The following is a 26,767-nucleotide window of genomic DNA, read 5'->3' as shown; positions in this document are numbered from 1 at the left end:
ACTTATGATAATTGAACTAACAATTATTTTAAATTTAAATTAAACATGATAATTGAACTAACAATTTTTTTAAATTTAAATTAATATTTATCCTTTTAAATGCAACAATTTTTTTTAATAATAATTTCACGCGTAAGTCAGCTGCGCACATATTTGATCGTTCTTTAAAGCTTGAATCTCTGCGAAGAGAAAAAATCTTTCAACCAACAAGAACTGGTTCTACGTTTTCTATCCATTTCCTTCCAGATAAATCTCTCTCTATCTAAAATCCTTATTTCCGTATTTCCTTGAAAAGGTTAAAGTCGTTTTGTATAAAATCCAACGTAGAGAAGAAGGAAGATCCGCAAAAGATTCTTTCAGCTTTCCCTATGTTTGAGCTCGAATCAAAGCAATCCTATTCCCAATAGGGTGACTATGCGTTTAACTTCTCATAGAATCTCTCTGATTCCGTGTGATACCTTCGGTGTTTTTGAAGTATGTAATTGATGTCGTAACGTCGACGCTTTGCAGTGCGAATTCAATTTTGAGTTGCAATTTCCCTGTTTGCGTGGCAAAAGCATAAAATCGATAAACACGTTTTCTTTGCCGATGGCGCACTGTAAATATAAATATTTGAATAAATATCGCGAATTTCATGTTGCTAAAAGATTTATACTATTTATTCGTAAATAACTGTTGGATATGTTTAAGTTGAAACCACTGCATTAGGTCTTTTTTCTTCTTTAAAATTATTTGTATTGGTAAATTGAATGAAAGTTCTAACATGTAATTTGTTCTTCTCTTATAAATAGTTTACGGAGGATAAAGCGTGGGTAACTCACGACTGTCGCGATCATGACACTATACATACCTATGTATAGCACGTATACTAAGCTAACTAAAATAGCAAGTCAGAGAAATGGAAACTTAGGAAAATCTAAAGGAAGATAAAACGTTCGAGCCTTGCCAGGAATATAAGATGCTAAGTAATCTTCCTAAGTAATCTCCTCCAGCTTTTTCTAGTTTGATCAATAATTATTAGTACATGTTAGGAAAATAAATAGAATTTTTGTTCTCAAGCGAGGTATAATTTAAATTTTGTATGTACACAAAAATGTTAAATATCTGTAATAAACATGGTATAATCAATTTTTTTACATAAAATTATATTGTATAGGCTATTGTTATTTAAACATTTTAAATTGGATGAAGGAAAAAAATGACGCAAATAAAACGTAGGACATTTTAATTAAAGAGACTAATATAGAGATTTATCTACTTAACTGTGATTAAATCATCTCCACTTAACGCTCTACCTCTTCTATTAATTATGCTTCGTTAAACTATGATTACAGAGGATGGGTTTTTTGATAAAATGACATTCTGACAAATATATATAGATCGATATATATAGATATAGATAGACAAATATATAGATTCTTACAACAGTAGTTATGAATGAACAGTAGTTATTGTATCAATTCCGTTCTTCAGAAGCTTCATTTGTGAAAAGACAATTCGCCAGAATATGGATTCACTGTAGTTATAGCTGTAGGATTTCAATCTAGTTGACAGACTTGCTTTACGTAGAGAATATCTGTCTCTTGTTCTACCTTATCGCGATTCTCTCCTCATCTTATACGCTTTGTCGAGCAAAGTAATATTGGCATATATCTCGGCTCTGGTTACAATCATTAGTTTCCGCCTAAACGGTTAGAATCACATAGCTCGCGCTCTACTCTCGTTTATTCAACATTCAGGCCATATGGTCGCATGCGACGAGTTTTATGTTAATTCCGACCGATTACAATACCTTTCTTTCGTTTACAAGGAACGACGAGACTGGCAGTTGCGTGATTTCCAATGCAAAAGCCGCGATATCTGCACGATAACCTAACCTCAACCGATTTTGTTGTACTATTCTTATGTGGACTTCGTTTGTACCACAACTTCGTCGTAACAAAAATAGAATACGTAGAACACGGCATTCCGTTATGCGATATTGTCGATTCCTAACATCCGAAAAATCAGAGATAATTTTTTCCCTACAGTTGTACATTTGTGTGAAAAATTACGAACGTAAAGTTGTTTGGTGCATGCACAGTCCTCCCCTCCGCTGCATTTGCGTGGACATGCTAGAAAGATTCACTTTTCCACGGTGAAACTGTATGAAATGTATTATAATTTCATTTTTACAAAGGTCGAACATCCTACTATGCATAAATTTAATATTAATATAAGCAGGTTTCGTGTTAAGTATTACATCTGACGTATAAGCACACGTGTGTACGAGCCTTGGTTTTAAATGTCTTATAGTAGACACCGAAAAGATTATTCAGTTGGATATCTGACTCAACATCAATATTTTACTAGGAGATAACATGTTAAGAACACGTTGGTGGATGGCATGGGAGATGATGAATGAAGACATACTTCTGTGAGATACATAAAATAGTAGTCAGAACGTATTTTGGCGCTTGGGGACAGCAACAGCTGGTGATACTGTCATACACCTCCATTTATAAACTTTCGAAAATCGATGTGACCTTCAAACTTTAGTGTATTCTGTTTCACAGCACAAAATGTTTCCGAAACGTACGTTTATTGTTACAATGAACTTGACTAATGGCTCTGAAATACTATCCTTGAAAAAACAATGGGGGAATTGGAGCAAAAAAAAGAAGGAAATAAACAAAGACCTTGTTGGTTCGTAAAAATAAAATATGCTACAGGAAAAACTTTTTCCAACGGATTGAGATGCGACGAGCTTTAAAAGCTATGACGCGAATCGAGCGTTTGTCTACAAGAGCGCATTTTCGGTGGATATATAGATATACATGTATATGTGACGAAATATACTAAAGCAATATTGACCCTTTGTCGCTGAAAGTATCAAAATACAAAACTTCCTTTCAAATTTTCAGAATAAGGAAATCAGGATCATGATAAATAATTGGAACATAATTAAAAATAATATATCTTCTCTATAAGATAATGAATACATTGGTTCATTTAATTTTTATGGATATTCAAACGCTTCTGTGAAATAAAACGTCAAGATTATAGAGTATAAAATTCATAGCTATGAAATAACTAAAACTCTGATGTATTATTAAAAATATACGTTAGGTTGTATGTAGTGATACATACAAAGATTACATGTACAAACCCATAATTAACACAATGCTACCGCAACCATTCTGCAATCTACCTTGCCCAAAACACTCTTCCAGTCACCTCCAAACTCTTCAATTCTCTCCACCTAATCACCCACAAACCATTCACAAACATGCAATTCTCGACAAAAGAAGAACTTATCGTCAGTTGTCCTTAACATCTCGTTCATTCATTTGGTCCCTATCCCCCTATTTCCTCCCACCGTGATGATCGCACTACATTTTTCCACATTTTCTACATTTTTCTCTATTCTATTCTCTGGATGACCTGAATTCTCGAGCAGTCGAGTGACGATTGATCTGTACAATTGATCGATTTCTTTTTACTACAGCCATGCAGAAAATTTCGCCTTGGAAAAGAATGTTGTGATTTCGAATGTCTGGATCACCTGAAGAACGTTACCGGAAGTGGTAAAATTTATGTCCTTGATTATGATGAATCCTCCAGCTCCTCGACTCAGCGACAAACGCTACTCTGGGTGATGAGCGTAATGGTGCTATTGCGGCTTGTTTAATTTTTCAACAAGGATCCAGATGGCGCCGTTGACGGAATTCTTTCGCTATAAACGTCAACGATCAACATCAGCCATCAGGCAATTTCATATTTGTGACTTATTTCTTCTGTGTTATTTCTTCTAATTTTATTGTTAGTTCTTCAATTTGTATTCCAAAAGATTGAACTCTTTTTACGTGCGTGTGTGTTTTTCTTTTTTTTGTAACTCGTCGAGTTGCAATTCTAATTTTTGCACTTCCTCCTTCATGTCCTCTATGTGTTTCTCGAACTCTTGTGTCGTCCTGTCTTTGTCGGAACATTCTACTTGAAGATCAGCGAGTTGATGCTCGGGATCGTAATTCAATTTTTGGTCGTTAGCAGTAATAAGCTCACGTAACTTCACTTTTGAACTTGATCTTGTTTGGTCTTGATTGTGTTTTCGTGGTGCTTGTGGTGTTCTAAAAGTAATCGTCACGTTACTTGCATTTTTAGTGCACATTGATACACTGCACTCTGCAGTTCTCCTATTTTCAAACTTGCTTCATTTAAGGTAACTTTATGAATTTCCGATTGATGCTTTAACATTTGATGTAAGCCTTCTATTGCTGTTTCACGTTCTTTCAACTGTTCATTAAATTCGTTGTTTAGCATATCCACTCGAGAAATTCCGAGTTCTTGAGCATCGTTTCTTCTTTTAGAAATTTGGCCTATTTTCTCTCGCCTGCTGCTACATGTTGCTGTCATTTTATCAACTTCTTTCTTCTTTTTTTTTCTTTTTTTTTTTTCTTGAACTTAAAATCTTGATTTAAGGTTTGTGTTTCACTATATGATTTATTATTATTAACTAGTTCAACATTATTTTCAGTAGATTTTTTTTTCGCGTGATTTTTATACTTATTTAAATAGTTTTACACGAACAAATGCATCGTACGTCAGATATACCATTTTTAATAAATTGTCGCCTTTACAACTCGAGTTACCTCTGAACGAGTCGCATGATTGATCAATAAGCCATGAGTAATTATGCAAATTCAGTTTTTTTTTCATCTATCTATCTGAATATTATAACAAAGACTTTACATTGAATATTTTATTAAAATTGTAAGTTTTTCATAAACGCTTCAAAATCCACAGTCTATTGATCAACTCCTCTATCCTTTCTCTTTCTCCTCACTAAAATAGATAAATTCCTAATGTAGTTTGTGGATAATATTTCGTTTTTTTTTTTTTTTCTAAAGCAAATCACATTTATCATCTGATATATTTTTTTAAATAATTTCTGTCTGTACATTTTCTTCTTTTCCCTTACTCCTCTTTCTCTTTCTAATGAATTCTTTTTATTCCGTAAAATAGTTTTTGTATATTCAATTTTGTTAAGTGCAATCCTTATTTCTGATAACTTACTTTTATTAGATAATTCTTGTGAATCTTCTACTACATCTTCCATATCATTTTGAGTGCGGCTTCTACCTTCAGTAAATTTAATATCTTGAACCGTATCATTAATTTCAATAGCTCTTTCGGTATCAAGTAAATCGCACTTATTATTTAATATACCTTTTGAATTGACTTCTGTCTCTGTAGTTTCTTCTTCTGTATCTTCTTCGAGTTTTCTTCGTTCTTCTAATCCACCTTTCTCATTTTCTAGGATCTTCCTTGTTGTTACGCCGCCTAAAACATCTGCACGCCAGCCCGCGCCAGCTCGCACCACCGGACAACAACCAGCCTGCGTAACGTCACTTCGACCCTCAATAAACCTAAGGACCCACCATAACTTTCACTTCCCTGTAGTGTTTCGCCATGTGTCTTCAATCCGTTTGTCTTGAAGAATTTCTAAAGCTTAAAAATATTCTCGAAACACAGTCGGTTTTTAGAGAGGTCCTTGGGTTTATTAGACGTACTTAAAACACGGAGAAAACGGGTATGCACCCATTAGGAAAATCCGAATAGCCCTCTAATAAAACAAGCTATGTTTTCCTCACGCACACAGTCATCTATCCACCACGATGGTAGGAGACTTCCTACTCATCCCTTCGAGCAGTAGTGCAGGTCATGACCAATCGACACCGCGGTTCGTTACCCTCACTTTTCCTAACGAAAGTGGGGACAACGAATCCGCGTTCTTTAGGCACAGGGGCATACCCACACCGAACTTTTCTTCTGTATTAGAAAAAGAGCGACAGTCAGTCTAAAAACTAACGCCTAACGCGGCAGTCTACACATAGCGCGAGAGTCGCATACTTTACGAAAATCTTTTGTCGGTTCTCGGTGTTGTCGAACATACATCTTCTCTCCTAAATATATTATAGTGCTAAGTACATTAATACATTAATCTCCATTATAAGAGCCCTGCTCTAGCGTACATATCTATCACATCTTCGTGCGACAAGTTGTTAACTATTTATTTCTCTACGTCAGTGTAATCTGTAAAGTGTTGGAAATATATAATTTATAATTCAGTGAATCACAGTGTTATACAAACTCAATCACCCCTATTATCTCAACGGAAATCAGGGGATCGATCAATTCGTGGTGTCGATTGATATAATCGTACGACCCCCGTTGACGTCTCTCCTCGCGGTTACGTCTCCCCGCAATTGGTCGGAATTTACACTTGTATTTTCATCTTCTTTAACTTCGACTTTATCCGATCTCCTAGGTCTGCCTCTATGTTTCGCTTCATCAGTTGCTATTACACCCGTTACTGCATTATCATTTTCTACAGATTTATACCTATCGCTATCACTAGCTGTGTTCGTTAAAAGAACTTCCCTTCGTTGACGAACTTATCAGTTGTTTCGTTTTCACTATCTGAAATTGATTTTTGTTTAACACCTCTTTTTTCTTCTTTGGCAAATTTATTTTCTACATTTTCCGATGCCTTTTGTTTATTAATTATTTCAGACTTGTCTTCGATTAATTTCGTCTTTAAAGCGCTTCGCAAAATTTTATTTGTGTTTGATTGTCTGGTTTGATTATAAACAATTTCTTCAAATTTTGGCGAAGTAGCAGGCTTTGCAGCAACATTATAACGACTGCTCCGTTTACTACTATCTAACATAGATGGAGATGGATTCTTGTCATCTTTATTCTCTAAAGACTTCTCTTGTGTATTAGCATCTAAATTTCTCGACATAAGATCTGCTGAAGTTTTTTATTCTGTAGTGTCACACGCATTTTTCGCTGTCATCATTTGGTCTTCTTCTATAAGCAAATGTTCATTATTGTAAGCATTATCTCTTGCTTTTTGTATGGATTCTAATGATATATTTTGTTCAACGTTGTCTATTGATTTTGTATCATTTTCAGCAGTTGATTTACTAACTGCTTCTAATTCCTTCGTTTCAATTTGGTTTTCTTTATTTGTATCGCCGTCCAAAATATTTCTCATTGAAATATTATCCTTCTTGTTATGATCTTTTTCTGCTTCTCCTAAACTTTTACTTTTTTTGTCGAACCGTTCTTGTAAATTTTGAGTATCTTGTGACGAAGATGGTGACAAATCATTATACAATACTGCAATATCTTCTTTCCTTCGTTTCACAGACTCTTTCTGGTATTCTGTTGAGCTATTGACATCAAACATTAAGTCTGTTTTAATGAAAATATAATCCTGTGAAGCGGTGTCAATTGATACTTTCTTTTCATAAGAATTTTCTACATTAGACTGCAATTCTTTTGAAAATTCTTTCAAAACCATTTCTTCATTTCCTACAGTAACGTCTGTTTTCTCCAAGCTTTTGTTCAAATTATTAGAAACTAAACTACCCTGATAACTCCGACTAGTCGCTACTTTAATAGTCTCCTTTAACAGTTTTCTTAACTTGATTTCGTTCTGCTTCTGCATAGCGTCTAGTATGGCCCGAATATTTGGATCCACACCAGTAGCCATAGCCAAGCCGGTGAAAATTATCCTTTGTTCCGTGGTATATATAGGGTAAAACGAATGGTAGACCGCAGCATAGTGGTTTCCAACGATCCACACTTGTTCTAATTCCTCACTCAACGTCTTTCGTGTCCATTGACGTAGAAAAAAGTAAGTTATTGTAATATCGGAATATATTAAAGGTGTAATTTTGTCCGATTAATTATAATTTATTAATAATGGATTGAAAATACAGATATTACAGACAGAAAATACAGACAGAGAAACGATGTTTGATTAACAGGAAAACTAAATGCAACGCTCGTATTTACATCAAATAACTTGACAACTATTTGGTAACTCTCTCTCTCTCTCTCTCTCTCTCTCTCTCACTAGCAACTCTAACACTCGACAACACTCGCAACTCAATTCTAACGACTCTATGCTTCGACGTCTCGATCAACTCTGAACCTCGCCAATGCATTCCTGCTCGGTCCTGCACGCACACACACGCACGCACACACACACACACACACACACACACACACACACACACACACACACACACTTTTCGGCTCACATACTCTGGCCTCTCGATTGCCACTCCTTGAAATATGAAACCGTACTTCTGTTTTGACGCTGCTTATCTTTTCTCGCGTCACTGTTACTAGGCGCTCTTGGATGTAAACAAACCACAAAAAGACGGCGTACACGGTGTTTTCTAATTTCAGCCGATCTCCAATCAAAGCTATTCTACGATATTACATTATCGTATAATAATAAGCTTTTAATCGTTTAATAATAACTCGTCAAGTAGAAATTCCACACGAAGCATTGTGAAGAATAATACTTGAAGAAGATCTATGTTCTTACGAGATTGGCTGTCTACAAGAACTTTGTTGGATAGATTGTATCGTTTGACGAAAATTTTATTGTTGAAAGTTAAGAAAGTTGGAAAGAAAACCCACGCTGTCTCGAAGATGTCTTGTTTTTCAGATGCTGTAAATTGACAAATAACTAGATATTAGTATTGACATTATTTGATGTCATATCTGACCTTAAAGTATAAATAAAATCAATCTAGGAATTAATGAAATTTCAAACATTTTTTCTAAGAAAACAGAAGTTTCGTTCCTCCTAATGAGTATCACATGATGCAATAGAAAAATAATTTGACATTGAAAATCGTGTCAAGATCAATTTCGAAGCTATAAAATCGTCTTAAAAAAACGCTGTGATAAAAAATTTTTTGACACCTTGTACAAAGGTGTATATCAACGTAAGTGTACCTGTATGTCTATATTCGAGATTATTTATCTATTCAAGATAGCAAAGTAAAAATACTATATAGAGGATTTAATTAATGTGTGGATCAACGTATGTATCACTATATGTAACAATAATATTGACTGTATATGTACGTGTGTAATAAAAGATTTCCGGTTTACAATGTTTACGATACTGATATAAAAATACCATATAGAGGATTTAATTAACGTGTATATCTACGTATATATCATTATATGTAACAGTAACATTATGTGCATATGCGTATAATATTGGTTAAATGTTAAATGTTAAATGTTAATATTGGTTAAATGCGTTAAAGTGAAATGTTATTTACCTATTCAAGATAGCAAAGTAAACATACCATATAGAGGATTTACTACTGTTAACACTCGGTATTCTCGTATTCAAAGTATTTAACCAAATAATTTGGGAATCCAGCGGACGAGCTTGTATTTAATATGATTATATTTAATATAACAACTTTACTCAATATACGCGTAGCATTTTAAATGTCATGAGGGTTGCAGCGGACTCAATTTTAATGTACCTCGATATCTTAGCTTCTTATAATATCCTAATAAAATGTTATTTATCGATTACAATTGTCCTGTCGTATTTTATAGTGTTTGCTTTATAAATGTGAACTTTATTCAAAAAGAGTTCATCGATGATTATCCATTACAGGTTGTTAATAAACCTGAATTATGCACAAAGGAATTGCCGTTAATAACTTAAGATTCTCTGCCCGTCGTACAGGGTACATATAGTAATTATTCTCGACGATCGTAACGTTTAAGTCCAATTCGAGCTTATAGTCCCATGCGAGTTAAACAACGACAATAGTTTGAATTTCTATTTGTTCGTTTGTCGTCTGTTTATACCCGGAGCACCTGCTGTAAACCAATACAAAATTTATTAGATCTATAAATAACACATATAAAACTTATTAATTTATAATTAATATAAAATAGGAGAGCACGAAACTTCCTATTTTATGGATATGTTAAATCTTTGTAAAAAATACCATATCATTAGTATCATTTTAATCGTTCTAAAGGATTTAGCCGCATAAAGCTGTGACCCTTGGAAGAATCGATGTTCACGCGTGACAAATTGAAATTGTGCGAAGGTTCCGGTACGAACATCACAAGCCGAACATCGATACCAGGGGCACAGGCACATGTTCTGGGTTCATTATATATTTATAAAGGGCTGACGATTCAGTGGATGGTCCGGGTAAATTTAAATTGTAAATGAACGCATTGCTGGTTTCAAGTAAAAGCCTGGATAAGAGCGGATATGGTATGAGAGTCTGTCGTGGAAAGGGGAACAGGCCGCTTTTATTTGTAAAGTTTGAATCTCCTCGATATTGAAGATGTTGAAGCTGCAAGTATGTATTTCATTTTAATCCATTCGAGACCGAGATTTAATTGTAAAACGATACCTAGGTGTCGGTACGATCTGAATGTTTAGTTAGAATGATTCTGTGTTTTACTCTCTCCAGGGTATCCTTTTCATACTTTGATTTTAAATCGATGACAATCTTAAATAGTATGCCTCATATTTTTAAAATATAAAATTATATACTATGTTATTCTATAATGTATTAGGTACAGTTATATATATATATATATATATATATATATATATATATATATATATATATATATATATATATTATATTATATATATTTATATTATATATATATTATATATATATATATATATATATATATATATATATATAATAATATATTGAAAAAAATATGAAATTAACATGATATATACATTACTACATAAGTTATATATAAAATATGTATACTATACCCTTGCCTACTGACTGATATGAATTTCTTTCGGTCTCGAATGCGTTAAAAGAGAGCGCAAAGAAGACGAAATTACTTATTGTAATTAGTAAAACGACCTGAGAGGCAGACAGGTACAAGAAAGAAGGAATATTATATTAGCGGCATTATCATGTTTTTGCTCTCTTTAAGTCTTTCATCGAGACAGACAATCTACAGGTATTAATCGACCAATTTCTCCAAGCTGATAACTTCGAATTGATGTTTATATATAAGAAGTGTTATGTGTTAATCTGTCTAAATGTTTAAAAGGTGTTATAAATTAAATGTTGTTAAACGATACGTAATTGCCTTTTGATCGTAAATTTTACTATCAAGGGGTCTTTTATGTATGCGTAATCATTGTGAATTATAACAATTTATGTGATCGATATTAAAGGTGTTTAAAAGCATGTAGTTTTTTTCTATATTACTATTCTCCTATATTATTATCCTATATTATTATAGCATTCCTATATTATTATAATATCCAATTACATGTTGATACACAAGATATACAGATTATTATTTATAACGTTTTGGTTTTCTTAATTGAGTCATTCATTTAGTACAAATGATAAGAAATTAGTAATAATTCACAAAAAAAGGATATCGTAGTAGAAATATTATAAAAAAACATTTTCTGTTTTAGTGTAGAGTTACTCCTTCTTACAGACAGTGTCGTACAAATCTGTACGTCTCTGAGAAAATGTAGGTATCTGAGCCCTTACTTCCTCAACAACTTTTAGATCTGATAGAAAAAAGAAACATACGAAGTAATAAGTAATGCTTACTAATAAATTCAACAAATACAGAGGAAGATGGCTAAATCGATAAATTAACGAGACTAAAAATTAATTACATCATGGATCTCTCGCTTTTAATTTTAAGCTGTAAATTACCGATATCGGTGACTGCCATATTCTCTTGAGTTTCCAAATCGTAAAGAATCTTTCCCCAGGGATTGGTCAACTGTGTATGTCCCCATGCGACGTAACTTGCTGAAGGAACACGAGCCGGTGATATGCAAGCAACGTATAATTGATTATCATTCGCTCTGGAACGCTGAAGTAATGACCAGTGCAGTGGTCCAGTGGTCATATTGAATGCCGCTGGATATATCAGCATTTGGCAACCTAACCCAGAGAAGCAGGAAATATGAAGCCACCGAATACCAATTAACTTCGTAGTTGCACGGTTCACATTCCATCATTTCTGAATATGCGAGGACAGTCCTCTTATTGTGCTTTTAATTCTTTTATTTGTTTCATTTTCAGCAAATATACTGGTTTTTTAAATTAAGCTTCTTTTTATACAGATATTTAATTTTTTGCTAGTTAAGTATTGATCGATTAAGTTACTGTACCTTTGTTCCGATAAATGCGTGCCATTTCCTCGAATCTAATATCATAGCATATGCCAATACCTATTTTGCAGCCCTTCACATCGAACGTCGTTAGGGAGTTACCAGGACTGAGTGAATCACTCTCTCGAAAAGTAATCTTATTAGGAATGTCGATGTCGAATAGATGTACCTAATAACATAAAAATGTAGTCGCTAATTCTATTGCTGCAACTTTTGTAATTTAATATCAAAGTTACCAACTCCTAAACTTTAATTATTTTTTATTTAATAACTGACAGCGTTTTTATCACTTTCTTTTATTAAAAAATCTTATCATTTAATAATGTTTAAAAAGGAGAAAAAATAAGTATTTTCGTATGTGAAAAATTTATATTACACATTACAACAAAAATGGGCGTTTCCCGTATCATAACGTATTTTATAAACCGTAAATTATAGAATTGGTTATAGTATACGTATGTACATATGTATATTCCTAAATTATTCCTAGATAGAGTCACTTTCTTCACCCCAATATTTTCAAATTCAAAGCCATAAAGGAATATATTACTTACCTTTCGGTGTTTTGCTATCAAAGTTCCATCGGGACCCCAAATAGTACAGGTATTGTACAATTTATCGCCCTCTATTTCAGGCATCGTACCACCAACTACATAGATGTTGTTTTCTTTAGCTGCATTCGATAAAGCAACGCTCGTTTCACCATCAGGAATACTCTCGGCGTATTTTCGAAAGTACTCTGCATTGCAATATTTCAATTAATGAAAAATAACTGTCTTTTGTTCCAACCATAAATTAAATTGAAATTTTTGTCAGTTTTTTATTTTTTAAATTATTAAAATAACTAAGTTTTATATCTCGACTTAATTAAATATGCAATTACTTAGCTAACAGTATATATAATAAATTGTTTCTACAGGTTCAAAATGAAAAATGAATATTTAGAAATATTTAATTACGACAATGCTATTTGTGTTAGCATCAGTGGCTTGTTACTCTACGACTTTGCTAGTACTTTTTGAAACATAAAGTTAGTTTTCAATTAACACTTATACTAGAGGCGGAATTATAAATGCAAAATAATTGATAATACCAATTTATAAGTACCTAATTATTAGTATCTTAAAAAATATATTTATACAAAAATCACGATAATCATGAAAATGGGGAAATCCTATATTCTCGACTCAATTCACAATCTTTATGGAAGTATAAACGGTAAGGTAATTTGTCTACTTTTACTTTTTTCTATATAGTTGTTACACACATGGTAAATTATTGAAAAAAAAAACAAATTATTACGTATTCCATATGGTGAATTAAAGCATTCAGGAAGAGCTATAATATCAGCATTGCGCTCTTTTGCGCTAGAAATGTAGGAAACTGCCCGCTCTACATTTTTGCGTTTTACTTCATTTACTTCAAGTTGTACCAACGCCAAGCGAAATGCTAAAATGTTGGAAAAGTTAAATACATTCGGTTATATATTTCCCATACTTTTTATCTATAAATACTTTTTACATAGTGAATACTTACTCGACATCGTTCGCACTACTTGTTTAGCGATGTTTGTAAGTATCATAATGTTGAGGTTATGTATGGTACTACTCAATATCAACATTACGTAAGCAATACGCAGGGATTTTTAATAATTCTTGGTAAAGTTTAGGACATTAATTTTGATGTAATTGTAAACATTATTTGTTCACAATTTGTCCATTTACTTTGCAACAAAAAGAACGCATCTGCAAGCGTGTTAATCGGATAACGACGAACTTCATTTCGCAAACACCGACACGTGAAACATTTTGAAGTTACGTCGACGCGAGAGTAATTGGTTCCCTTAAATTCCTCAATTTCCATTTCTTTCGCCATGTATATTCGAGTATTGCATTTGAATTGCAGAGCAGTCGAAAGTAGAGGAGCACCTCGCCGATATATCGACAGGAACATGAATTTTTTTTCATAGGGCGAATATTTTTTCCATTGAATTATTAAACCGAGTCAAATTTTCAAACTCAACCACTTAATTTAATCGTTTTACATAAAACATTTCAATCTTTTTTCTTCTAAATACTTTACCTATATTTCATCTGGCTGAATATTCCATATTTTTAAAGCTTGTTGATAATTACAAATACGTAATTATCATTCTGAAGCTAGAAATTTGAAGTAAAATTGCTCTGCGCGAAAGGAAATAATTCAACGTTTTATATATAGCTGTTAAAATGATATAAGTTTCAGTAAAATAGCTTCACTAAAATTTGTGGTTTTTTTCCTTTTCTATTTTTTTTTTTTTTTTTTGGTTTTATGTGTTCAAGGGCGAACGTTCCCTCTCATTTCCTGTATTTTTATGAGGAATTTAGCCTTTTTACACCACGAGAGCCTCAACGTTTTCATTTTCACGCTTACGCTACGCTCGTTAAACACGTTCTAATGAGACCATGTGCTGACATTGCGAGTTTTATTATTATCGCACAATAATTTATCATTTTAGATTTCAAATATTACATTCATACATTTTTCGTTGTAAATTTCTTTCTCTATTTAAACAATTTACCATTGTTGCTACAATAAATCAATTAATTAAATTAATTGATCAGTTTAAACTTAAAATATCATTTCATAAGTTTTCGTCACTTGAATCTAAAAACAACAGAAAACGGATCATATTCAACGATCACAAAACGATAATAGGACATTGTGTTTCTTCTGAAGGGCATGAAATTGTCAGGAGATTATGCCATAAATGAAATTGGAAGCTGGCTGGTCAAAGGGATTAAACTCGGTTAAACTCAATTGTGCTATATTGCACAAAGACTTGAGAACTGCTACCAAATATCTACTAGCTTAAAGGTGTGCTGATTACACCTTACAAATTGTAATTATATTTCAAATACAATCTCCTAAGTAATAAGTAAATTAAATTAATACTTTACCTAGAATCTGTGATACATTAATATAACAAAAATACATTTCTTAAATTATTCATTAATTTGCAATGTAATTAGAATATTATCTTTATTTTCTGGTGTCTTTATTATTCTTAAAAGATACGCTGCTTGTTTGCAAATTTAACACTACGTATGCTATTAATAAATCATTTTATATTTAATTTTGCAACCTTCAATCATTGTTAAAATTGATTGATAATACCGTTGGTTAATAGAAATTTGAAAATGCTCTCGTTTCCACTCGATTAAAAGGTAATTGCACAAACTGTCACAGTGTTGACTACAAATCACGTGTGTCGTTCTATTAAATTTATACACAATAGTATTTATTCTCGTTTTAATTTAAAATGAAATGTGTTATTGTATTTTTTTTTTTTATTTATTTGTTGAGATTACAATCAATTCTCGCGTTGAGAATTTTCAGTAATTTTTCTGGCGTGGCGCAGTGACATGGCTGTTTATTTACAATAAGTTAATACTTATTATAGATAGGTATAATTTATAAGTAATATAAGTAAGTGCATATGCTTAATTTGGATAATTAAATGAATCTAACGTTTAGGTCTAGCGGGTAGTGCCTCTTCAGCCTGCGAATCTGGTCCGTCGTATCGAGTAGTCCAGTGATTAGGGGGTTTCGGTGTTTGTTGATTCTTTTGCTATATCTGTCGCTATATTTTGCTATTTCCTCTTTGACGGTGGGTATCTTGAGGTCGCGGTGTATTGTTTCATTGGTTACATACCAAGGTGCGTCAATTAGGGATCTTAGCGTTTTCGATTGAAAGCGTTGGAGTATTTCAATGTTGGAGTTACTTGCTGTTCCCCATAGTTGGATTCCGTAGGTCCAGACAGGTTTTATTACGGTCTTGTAGAGGGTAATTTTATTCTGTATATTTAGTTTGGAGCGTCGGCCCGTGAGCCAATAGAGTTTTTTTAGTTTGTCCTTTAGTTGCTTCCTTTTATCTGAGATGTGTGTCTTCCACGTTAGTCTCCTGTCCAGGGTCATGCCCAGGTATCGGACTGTGTCCCTGCTAGGAACTGTTGCATTGTTGATGGTGACCTGGGGGCAGGTTTGTTTTCGGAGCGTGAAGGTTACATGTGAGGATTTCTTTTCGTTGACTTTGAAGCCCCATTTGTGAAACCACTTTTCCATGGAGTCGAGACTTCGCTGGAGAGTGGATGAGGCTATTACCGGGTCTGCGTGGGTAGCCAATAGCGCTGTGTCGTCTGCAAATGTCGCTATTGTTATATCGTTTGATATAGGTAGGTCGGCAGTGTAGATGGAGTACAGTAGGGGTCCGAGGACACTACCTTGGGGTATGCCGGCTTCTATTGGGAATGTTGCGGAAGTGGCGTCTAGGCATTTAACCATGAATTGTCTATTGGTTAGGTAAGATTTTAGGATGGAGTAGTAGGGGTGGGGTAGGATCTTTTTAAGTTTGTATAGTAGCCCTTCATGCCATACTTTATCGAATGCCTGTTGGATGTCTGGGAAAACCGCTGAGCAATATTTTTTCTTTTCGAGTGTTTGGCTGATCGTATGAGTTAAGCGGTGGATTTGCTCTACTGTAGAATGATGTTTTCGGAAGCCGAATTGGTGATCTGGGAGTGTTTTCAAGTTCTCTAGGATTGGAAGGAGTCGGTTCGTGAGCATCTTCTCGAATAGTTTGGACAGGGTAGGTAAAAGACTGATTGGGCGATAGGAGCAGGTTTCGTATATCGGTTTACCGGGTTTAGGGATGAGGGTAATCAATGAGATTTTCCAAGCCTTAGGATAGTGTTCCAGGCGAAGGATAGCATTAAAAATCGATGTGATGAGTGCTATCCCTTTTGTGGGAAGTTCCTTGATTGCTCTATTGCCTATTAGGTCGTGTCCTGCTGCTTTCTTGGGGTTTAGGCGACTGATTGTTTCTATAGTCTCTGCAGAGGAGAAGGGTTCGATAGGAGGGGACATTTGGAAGGGGGTGTGCAGGTATTCAGTAACGTCCGCGGCGGCTTTGGGGGAATGGGGTTTGAATACTTTTGACAAGTGTTTTGCAAACAGGTCGGCTTTTTCTATAGGGCTTCGCGCCCATCCACCTTGCGGACGGCGGATAGGTGGGATTATTTGTGGGGGGCGTGTGAGTTTCCTGGAGGCCTTCCATAGTGAGTAGTTGGCGTCGGCTGTGGGGGATAAGCTGGCGAGGTATTTATGGAAACAGTCGTTTTTATAGTTTCTTAAGGTTCTGGATAGCTTTCTAGTTGCGTTGTTAAGTTTGCGTTTGTCCTCCGGTGTTCTATGGGTCTGCCATACTCTTCTTAGTCTACGTTTTTCTGCTATTTTTTTTTTAGTATGTATTGGGGATATTCTTGTTTGCTGTTAGATGGCTTTGTCGGTGTGGAGAGGCGGATTGCGTTTATTATGCTCGTGTTTAAGTATTCCGTGGCTGCTTCGATATCTTCCTTTGTTTTTAGTGGGGTGAAGGCTCTGAGGTCGAGTGTGTAAAGACTTCTCTGAAGAGCTGCCAGTTGGTGTGTTGGTTGTGAATGGAGCCATTAGGTGTATTCTCGATGATTGTTGAACTGACTGTTGCTATCACGGGAGAATGATCAGAGGAGAGATCAGCCGAGGAGTTGATCTGGACGTGTCTTGATGGGATATTTTTAGTTATGAAGAAGTCGAGAAGGTCGGGTATTTTGTTGGTGTCAGTGGGCCAGTATGTGGGTTCGTATGTGGTGAGGTAGTTGAGGTTGTTGTTTATTATGCTGTTTAAGAGGTTTTTGCCTCTTGCTGTAACCAGTCTGCTGCCCCATTGGATGTGCTTGGCGTTATAGTCTCCTCCAACTATGAATCTATTGCCCAGGGTGTCCAGGAAGTTATCAAAGTCTTCTTTGGCGATGGAGTGTCTGGGAGGGCAGTATACTGCTGAGGTGGTGATTGAGCCATGACAGTCTTCTATTGCTACGTTTGTTGCTTGGAGGTTCTGGAATGATGGAAGTTCGTAGTGCTTAATACTTGCTTTGATTATTATTCCGGTGCCACCGTGGGCCTTTCCGCTGGGGTGTTGGGTATGGTAGAATTTGTAACCATTTATTTTCAGGTAGCTCTTGTCGGTGAAGTGGGTTTCCGATACGAGCATTACGTCGATTTGCTGGTGTTTTAAGAAGAGTTCTAGTTCAAGTTTGTGTTGCGCTAGACCGTTGGCGTTCCAGAGTGCTATGCGCCTTGGTTTTATTTTGAGTCGGGGCGTGCTAATTTTTCCACAATGAGTGTTAGTAGCGATAGCAAGTGATTTATTTGCTCCGATTGTTTCTCTATTAGCTTTTCAAGCCTTGAGGAGTTGTCTGTGTTAGGTGGGTTGGGGACACTGTTTTGGGGAAGGTTCCTTTGGCTGTTCGGGTTATTTTGGATGCCTTGTACTGCTTGGGCATAGGAGGTTGAGGTGGAGATGAATTTGGAGATGGTAGGACTGGGTGTTTGGTTGGTTGAGGGGGTTGGGGTAGTCGTGAATTTCGGCGGGCTGGGTGTTTGGTTGGATACCTCTTTTGCTCTGAGCTTAGGGTACCTGTTCGTGTATAGTGTTTTATATGCTGGGCAGCCTTTGTAGTTGGCAGGGTGGTCCCCTTGGCAGTGGATGCATTTCGCTGGGGTTTCCGGTGATTTGGCGCACTGGTCAGTGGAGTGAGTGCCTGCGCATTTAACGCAGCGGAAAGTATGGTTGCAGTATTTCTGCGTATGACCGTACCTTTGGCACCTTTTGCACTGCACTATTTCTTTTTTCACGAGCGGTGGTTCGATCTTTACTATCGCGTTCATTAGGCGACTGATGTTGTAGATTTCCTTATTGTTCGGCTTTTGTTTAATGTCTAGGAAGAATAAGGATAACGGGTCTTTCGAGACTCTATGCCTTATATTACTTACGTTGATGACTTCGTGGCCGAGTTTTGAGAGTTCGTATTTTAGTTCGTCTATGTCTGCTGAGTGGTGTATGTTTCGTAGGACCACCCGGAAAGGCCTTTCCTGTTTGAGCTGGTAGGTGTGGAAGTTGGCGTTCAGGGTCCTGAGTGTCTTGGTGAGTTTTCTGTAAGCTTCTGGGTTCGTCGGTAGTATTTTTACTTTGTTGTTGCTTATCTTAAGGTTATATTCCTCCTTGCTGATATCTCTCTCTAGGGACTTGATCATTGTCTGTATGTCAATGACGTCGTCCACAAATATTGATGGGGGAGGGGGGATTCTCTGTGAGTGTTGGTTTGGTGGCGGTTCTACGATTTCCATGGCGTCGTTTGAGGATTCCAATACGGCGAACCTGTTGTGTGTGTTTATTTGCGTTGCTGTTTCTATTTTCCTTTTCTTTGTAGTGTTAGCGTCGTTAGTGCGGAGAGTTCTGCTACACTTCTGCCACGGGGGGGGGGGGGGTAGCACGGGGTAGCTGCGAGTCTGCTCCGGAGAGCCTGGTCGCGGTTGCTGGGCCATCATCGAGCTAGTTAATTCGGAATGAACAACTAGTCGTGAGGCTGTGAGGCTAGTATTCGGGTTGGGGTTAGGTGCGTGGGATTTTCTTCTCCCTAAAGGGTAAGGGACACTTAGCTGTGTTCTCTTTCGACTCAGATTTCTCAGATTTCTTGAACGATAAATGTTTATTCACTCTAATGTCAATGAGTACACTTGATACAGGATTCGCGATTGTATTCGGTTCGCGAATGCGCGGTTATAAGATAGAGCTTGGATAGCTACGATTCGAGATACGCTGCGAGTGCGGACAATGATTGCACGAGATGTCGAGAGCTTAGATAATTATTCGGCTCGAACCGTGTAAGTATAACGATCGTGATATACTGCGGTAACTCGCGGTAATAGACTGACATTTTTGTCGCGATGCTGCTGCGGAGGAAGACTCGTTGGGATGTGTCTAAGGATGCGAAGGCATCGGATTCGTTGAGAAAAGCTTTGAGAGGGTGTTGCTAGCGGGCAGCGTCGTACGTGAGAGATAGCAGATTTCTCGTGTGTCCCCGTGGTAGGTGGTCGACTTCGAGACTGATAAACAAAGACTGTTTGTCTCTTTGGAGGACCTTAGCTAAAATAAATCCTAAGATTTATAGCGGTCCCTTGGCTAGCTGGAAATATTCGGTACGAATGTATCGACATCTGGCAATCATCTTGTCCGCAGGTATAGGGTCTTTGTGTCGTGCGTCACGCGACGTAAACTGTTGGGAAGTTTACTGTCAAGTGCCGCCACATGTTCAAGGAAAATGTATCTGCAGCCGGTTATAGCGGTATTTACGTTACGGATGATCTATGGGAAGATTCACACGAACAAACCTTTATGGACTAACCAAATTTATTTTGTTATTAAAAACGATCTACAGAACCGATCGACGACTGGTGTTCAATTTAAAAATTGCTTCTCTATAAAAGCAAGAAATCTAATTTACATCGTGTTCTTCATCTGTCGCCTCCATATACATCCTGGTGGCAATAAAATTCTGAATTTACGAGAAATCCGTATTTCGACTTAAGCTTATCGATGTTACCGACTGGACAAAGCCTTCGAGAGTTTAAATTAACCGATCGACCCTTCGATGAAAGGGCGAGCAAGTGCCAGGAAACTATCGCGGGAACGCTCGTAAAAGCGCGCAATGGTTCGGCGTGGTAACCTAGGAAGAGGAACAGGTGCGACTGAATCGTAACGGTTGTCGTGGCCCCTTTCAAACGATCCGTGGCCACTCTTCAGTTTCGGCGTCATTAACCCTTCCCTTCTTTCTTCCTGGTTCACTTAGAAACGAAGAAAATTCCGGAGGTAGTTTGCTCTTAGCAGCTGTCATTTTTTTTTTTTCTTTGTTTAGTCGACACGAAGCATTTTGGAGAATTTCTGTGATTGCTTCGCGAAGGTACAGAGGATAAGAAAAAGCGCTCTTTGTTCGTTGACGACTTTCTGTCAATTAGAAATAAGAGTAAACGGCATAACAGTTTTCTTCTTTGCCACTGTATACGTAATTTTTGTTAGACTTTAACAACTCGTATTTTTCGTGAGCAAATACTGTCGAGTGGTTATACACTGTATATGTGAAGCTTCGTTTTCTTCGCGCGAAATATCCATGTTGTTCTTTCTATACTTGTGTTCATATATCATGACGTTCAGCCTACACGTGCCCGAGAATGTAATGTAACAGATAATTGGGTTCGAGCTGTAAATCTTTCATTTGCAGCATGACGCGAATCTAACAACACTTCTTTCCTTGTTCAGATCATGAATATTTTTGTCGCGTGCAGGTAGAATCATATGTCTAGAGTATCCACGGGTTTCGTGTTTACTTATTTCTTTAACTAACTTCGGTTTTAACCAACTTCCTATTAACCAGCAAATTAATCAAATACTTTCAGAATCAATGACAAGAATATACCGAAAAGTGTCGAAAGAATTTTAAAGAATTTTACAATCATTTTCCTAAAAGTTATCTTGAGACGTATTGTATCGTTAGTCTCATAGAGTTAATCACTTTTCTCTAGAATAATGCTCGAACACAGCTGTAGCTTTCTATAAATTTCCTCGATATTCGATTGAATTTCCCGAGATCGTTTCCAATGACGAGATCGCAGCAGTTGTTACGAAAAATATCGGAAGAGCGAAGAACGCGTATGTGTGTCTGATCCATCATTCACGATAGTCTCTACGGTCCATGCGTATGATCCATCATCTGCGTAACCGTTTTACAATCCTCACCGTGGAAATGCCGATCCGCGATGCTATTCTCGCGCGCACTCGACCGCTTAAGAGCATCGTCCAGAGACGTTTCCATCATACACAAATAACTTTGTTTTTCTTCTTGCAGTCGGAAGCGTGGAGAATTCGATGTTTCTGGCTGATCTGTTGTTTTATCATTTGCGCGGCATTTTTTCGCGGTTAGAAGAAAGATGAGATTAATATCTTTGTGGTATTTTGATACTTATCGATCTGCCGATAATGTCGGTGCTGGTAGGGGAAAGCGTAGTTGAGAAGAAGCGCGCTTTTTCGATAAATTATGAATTATGGCTAACGGTAATTCACGCAATTTACATAATCTAGATGGAACAGACGCTTTTCAAGATCGCTTGTCGACTCATTTATGTTTATAATTTTCAGGAGAAGAAAATCTAAACCTTGAATATATTCAATTCGAATATGTACTGTAGCCTAAATTCGGGTCTTTTTTCGGCTTTCAACGATATCGATTTTGTCTCGATTGACCTCCTGCCGGTTTACGTGCTTTTATTCTTCCTCCTTCTTCTTCTTCCGGTGTCCAATGATTCCTTTGAAAATCGACGCGGTTCGTACCGAAGCGTACGCTTCCGATGCGGAAAGTACGCGATCGAAGCGCGTGGCTTCTGACCGGAAGCGTAGCCTTGCAAACGCGATTAGATTGCATTAGCTACGAGACTGAAATTAAATCTCGAGTCGGAATTGTATTTAATTTTCTTCGGGAAGTTCGATGCCGGAATCGAAAATTAGACGATTGAATAGGGATTCCTAGTTGATTTTAGACGTCCCTCTTCCTGTAACTCCCACCGAACTTGCATTGGGCGTTGTTCGCAGGCTTGTCGTGCGGCAAACCGTTTCGCAAGAGCTTATTTGCATTTCCTCTAACTGCGGTTCGCATAAGACGCGTCAAAGGAATATTGACTACTATCTATTAGGTCAGATTTTTTCACTATTTTCTGCTTCTCGTAGGATTGTAATGTTACAGTACCGGTAACACGAAGCTTGATCTACGGCAAATAATAAAATATCTTTGAGATTAAAAAATATAAAGATTTGAAAATTAGGACATTTGAAAGTTTGTGCTTACTCGACTGAATTGCTATTAAGTGACGTTTAAAAATTTTAATCACAAGGTTGAAAGTAATATAGTTGGTAATTCTAAGGAACACCTATCCTCAGATAGATTGGTATACACACGCGAGTCGACCGTATTCTCCGGAAATGAAAACAACTACATCCCTGGAACCTGGAACACGTGATTTTCCGCATATCCATTAAAGCAACATCGGTCAGTGACTCGTCTACGGTGCAGTCGCTAGACTCAATTAATGACCACGTTCTGGTCGTAAATATAGAAAAGGCAGCGAGATATTTTAGTTTGTTGGCTAACTGGGCTGAGGTTGGGTCAATGTTTCTGTGGATTTCATTTACCTCTTCCGGCCTCCTTATATTTTCTGAATTCTTACAATTTCCGAGATACCAGTTCATAGCAAATTGATTCTTATTATGGCGTAGGATATAGTAAATCTTATTGTCTAAAAATACAGGAAAAGATTTCATAATTATTATTTTTTTTAACATTTTATTCAAGCGTTTCTTAAGACATTTGTTCAAAGAGATGTCAGGTTATAAAAAATTGAATCAACCTCCCCAAAGCTCCTTAACCTCTTGTTATTTTTGATAAATCAATAGCATTACGCAATATATACCGTGTGATTTCCCTAGACGATCTAGTAGCACTCTTTTTTACAACCTTCTTTCAAAACGAGAAACAAGAAGAGGATTGACCAAATATCATTGTCATCGAAGCGCAGAGACGCTCCGGTGATTCTTATCTCCATTCATCTCTCCGAGTGAAACTATTTGACGTCGCCTTGAATAGGCTCAGACAGTTTTGTCGGGGGTCCGTGTCGTCGCCTGTAGTCAGCTCGCACGATCGTGAATGGAAAGACTCGTATAAAATCAAAGGGCCGACAGACTCTTCCTGCTTAGACGAGATCAACGAGATCTCGTTCAATAGAGAAGTTACCTTCTCGACCGCCGGCGCCGTATTACCCTTCAAAGTCACCGGAAAGTCATATAAGCCAACCGATGCAGCCTAACCTTTATCCTAGCCTAACCTAGATAAAATAGGTTTCTCTTATTCCATCTGAATTTCTAAAGAAACCAAGACTTGATTTCAGTCTGGTTAAAAGCTTCGCTCGATTAAAGCTGTTTTTCAAGCAATAACCTACTTTGTGAATTTCATGCACGCGAATCCAAGTATGTATGCGGCAGAAATGAAGCTTTCGTGCATGTCTAATTGTAAGTTGATGCGAAACAATGCGCATGCGCCGAAATCCCACCACTTTGCGGACCCACATTGTGCCTTTTATCAAGGCGCCTTGTTTGTTTACTCTGCTCGAGCTAATTCTTCACTATTATTATCTACATTATTTTCACTGGCTAACAACTGGTTGGTCTGCAATTGACGAACCAATACAAATTTTTCGTTACGTGCATATATTCGAAAGAATTCGAAATTAAATTATCATGTATTACGGGCAGTTACGATAGAGTGACACAAAGCAATCTGTGTTTGAATGCCTCCACTCGTGGACAATATCGATATAACCTAAATGCGATAAATCGCGAACGTTTGATTCGACTCATGGGAAATTTACGCGTTTTTGAATCGTTCCGAGTCGCACGCGAAATGCAGGTCAGAGAACCGTCTAATATTTATTGTTGAGATCGTGGGCTTGATCTTAATGGCGCGGCGGCACGCGATTCTTTACCAACTATGCTCCTTAACTCCAGCTCTCGACCTTCTTCCCTATTCAACTAGCTCGAGCAGTGAAATTGACTCTGCATGCCTGTGATTTTGGCAGGGAATGGGAGTCGAGTTCGTAGTGAATGCACATTGTGTATACGTGTTTTAGGCGGTTTGTGTGAGTTTGTTGCGGAGATTCGAGACATTTATTTAACCTCTTTATCATATTCGAGCCTGTGCGATATAACCATATCTTAAATGTAATAAGTTTTATTTTTTATTGCAAAGTTCTTGAAATATATAATGCACACAATAAGTGTATAATATTTTATATATATATATATATATATATATATATATATATATATATATATATATATATATATATATATATATATATATAAATTATATTTAAGAAGTTTGGGATAGTTTAAAGATGAAATAAATTGCTTTTTAAGTTTAATCTCTTACTCTCGACGAAATCAAGTTTCTCTGGAATTTGGTGGAGTTTAAGATTTGATATCGGTGTCGTAGGAGTTATGTGACACTTTAAGGTGGAATAAATCTAGCGAGGAGTTTAAGGTGCGGCAAAGGAGCGTGGAATGTTGCAATAGAAATTTATTGCAGTGTTAGTGCATTGGTAGATTGATCAAATTTACGTGTAGCGTGGGTAACCAATGGTAAATATTTTGCAATGTGTATAATTTCTCAGTAATCTGAGGTTTATAAAATCTATCGACAACTAATGGAAATTGTTGATTTAACAGATCAATTTTAAATTCCTCGTTAATCTAAATTTTTTTAATCCTATTTACAGCTAAACCTTACGACGAAAAATTAACGAAGTGGAATAAAAATGGCATTGTGATTCTTCTCGTCGTGTATCGGTGTCACATCAAATTTAAGAGACAGTTTTACTTGCGGATGCTGCGTGTTACGTTGGTGAAGTCGACGAAAGCGTAAAATAGGAGCTCGTCCGAAATACACTAACGCGGAAGGTTAAATTTAACGCAAAAGGCCGAGAAATTAGTCTAGAACTCGAAGTTTCATTGGTACGACGCACTTGAAACGCATTCAAAGAGGTCGGCGACCTCGAAAGGGGATGAACGCAACTGTTTCGTGGGAATTTCTTATTGTGGCTTATTTGGATGAAGCTGCTTTAAAATCAGCGCTGGATTCGTCTGTTTTTTGCCCGGAAATCATAAAATGTTTAGGCCAGGCGACTCCATGTACAGAAAATGTTATGTCCACTTTTTACGTCCGTAGAATTCAACTCTTTACTACTATGCACTTCTTCTCCAAAAAAATATCGCGTTTCAATATTAAAAAAAGTTTCAATAATATACTATCCATTAGAAGAATGATAACATGATAACCTTACAAATTATTAGTATTAACAAATTCTTATTGTCGTATAGAAATGCCAACTATTGCTTCGGTAAAACAAACAAAGGAATTTTACAGGTAAATTTTACAAATTACAAGTCATCTTATAACGCAAAATACGACGTGTAAAATTGTCTCAATTTATTAATAGTATTAATAAATTATTATGATAAAAGATGCAGGAATCTTAGCCTCATGAGAAATTAGAGATGAAAATTAAAGATTAAAGGGAAAAGATTAATCACTGGTCCTCCTAAAAAGATGCAGTCCCATGGATGGATGGTTGTGCGAGTATTAAAGCAGCGCAAAACCGTTCCCCGAATTCTCATCCCGGACGTCGTACGACCAAAGACAAAAACAACTCACTCGAGGGCATTGCGGAGAGACATTCATCGAGGACACAATAGTATTATTCCAGGAAGTGCTAGTTCTTCCTAGATTCCGGTTACAATGTTCTTAACGCGTGGAAATTAGTCTTGACCAGGAAACATCTATAACGGCATGTATTTTCTGCCGTGATTGTAAATCTGTTTGGAACATGCGGTTTGTCCGTTAATCTAGGCGCTGTTGTTCAATTGAGTCAATATTATTTGTTGGTAGATTAGTGTGTGCAAGAGCGCTCTATCCATTATTGACCAATTCGAGCACGTATTGGTAAATTTCACACCGGCAATTACGGTGAAATCGTTCGTGGTCGCTGGAAATTAGCAGTATCGTTTGCGGTCGTGAGCTGATTGACACTGCGTGAGCGGGGAATTATGTGAAGCAGCTTTGCTTTGTCGTTTCATGCATTTAATAGGTTTGCGGCGGTGGACAGAGTTTGTAAAAAATGAAGACAAGGTAGAAAAAGATTATTTTTCATTTTTTACTATTAGATTATTTTCAAAGTGATCATTTCAGTGAAATATGATTGACAAAAAATAAGATCTATAATTGAATCATTATAGAA

At 36.5% G+C, this 26,767-nt stretch overlaps 1 protein-coding gene and 1 long non-coding RNA gene across 4 annotated transcripts in view; one reads left to right on the top strand and one right to left on the bottom strand.

The window, feature by feature from the left end:
- LOC126877002 (venom serine protease Bi-VSP-like) overlaps positions 1-26,767 on the bottom strand; it is a 164,793-nt gene that overhangs the window by 69,797 nt on the left and 68,229 nt on the right. The gene's annotated exons all lie outside the window — the stretch shown is intronic.
- LOC126877012 (uncharacterized) lies at positions 24,844-26,029 on the top strand. Its single transcript, XR_007694680.1, has 3 exons — positions 24,844-25,112; positions 25,250-25,896; positions 25,995-26,029. It is a non-coding gene; the product is annotated as an uncharacterized LOC126877012 (long non-coding RNA).

The sequence above is a fragment of the Bombus huntii genome, unplaced genomic scaffold (genome assembly GCF_024542735.1).
Source record: "Bombus huntii isolate Logan2020A unplaced genomic scaffold, iyBomHunt1.1 ctg00000110.1, whole genome shotgun sequence".
Classification (NCBI taxonomy): Eukaryota; Metazoa; Arthropoda; class Insecta; order Hymenoptera; family Apidae; genus Bombus; species Bombus huntii.
Note: the sequence above shows the minus strand (reverse complement) of the source record. Positions and strands in the feature narration are given on the sequence as shown.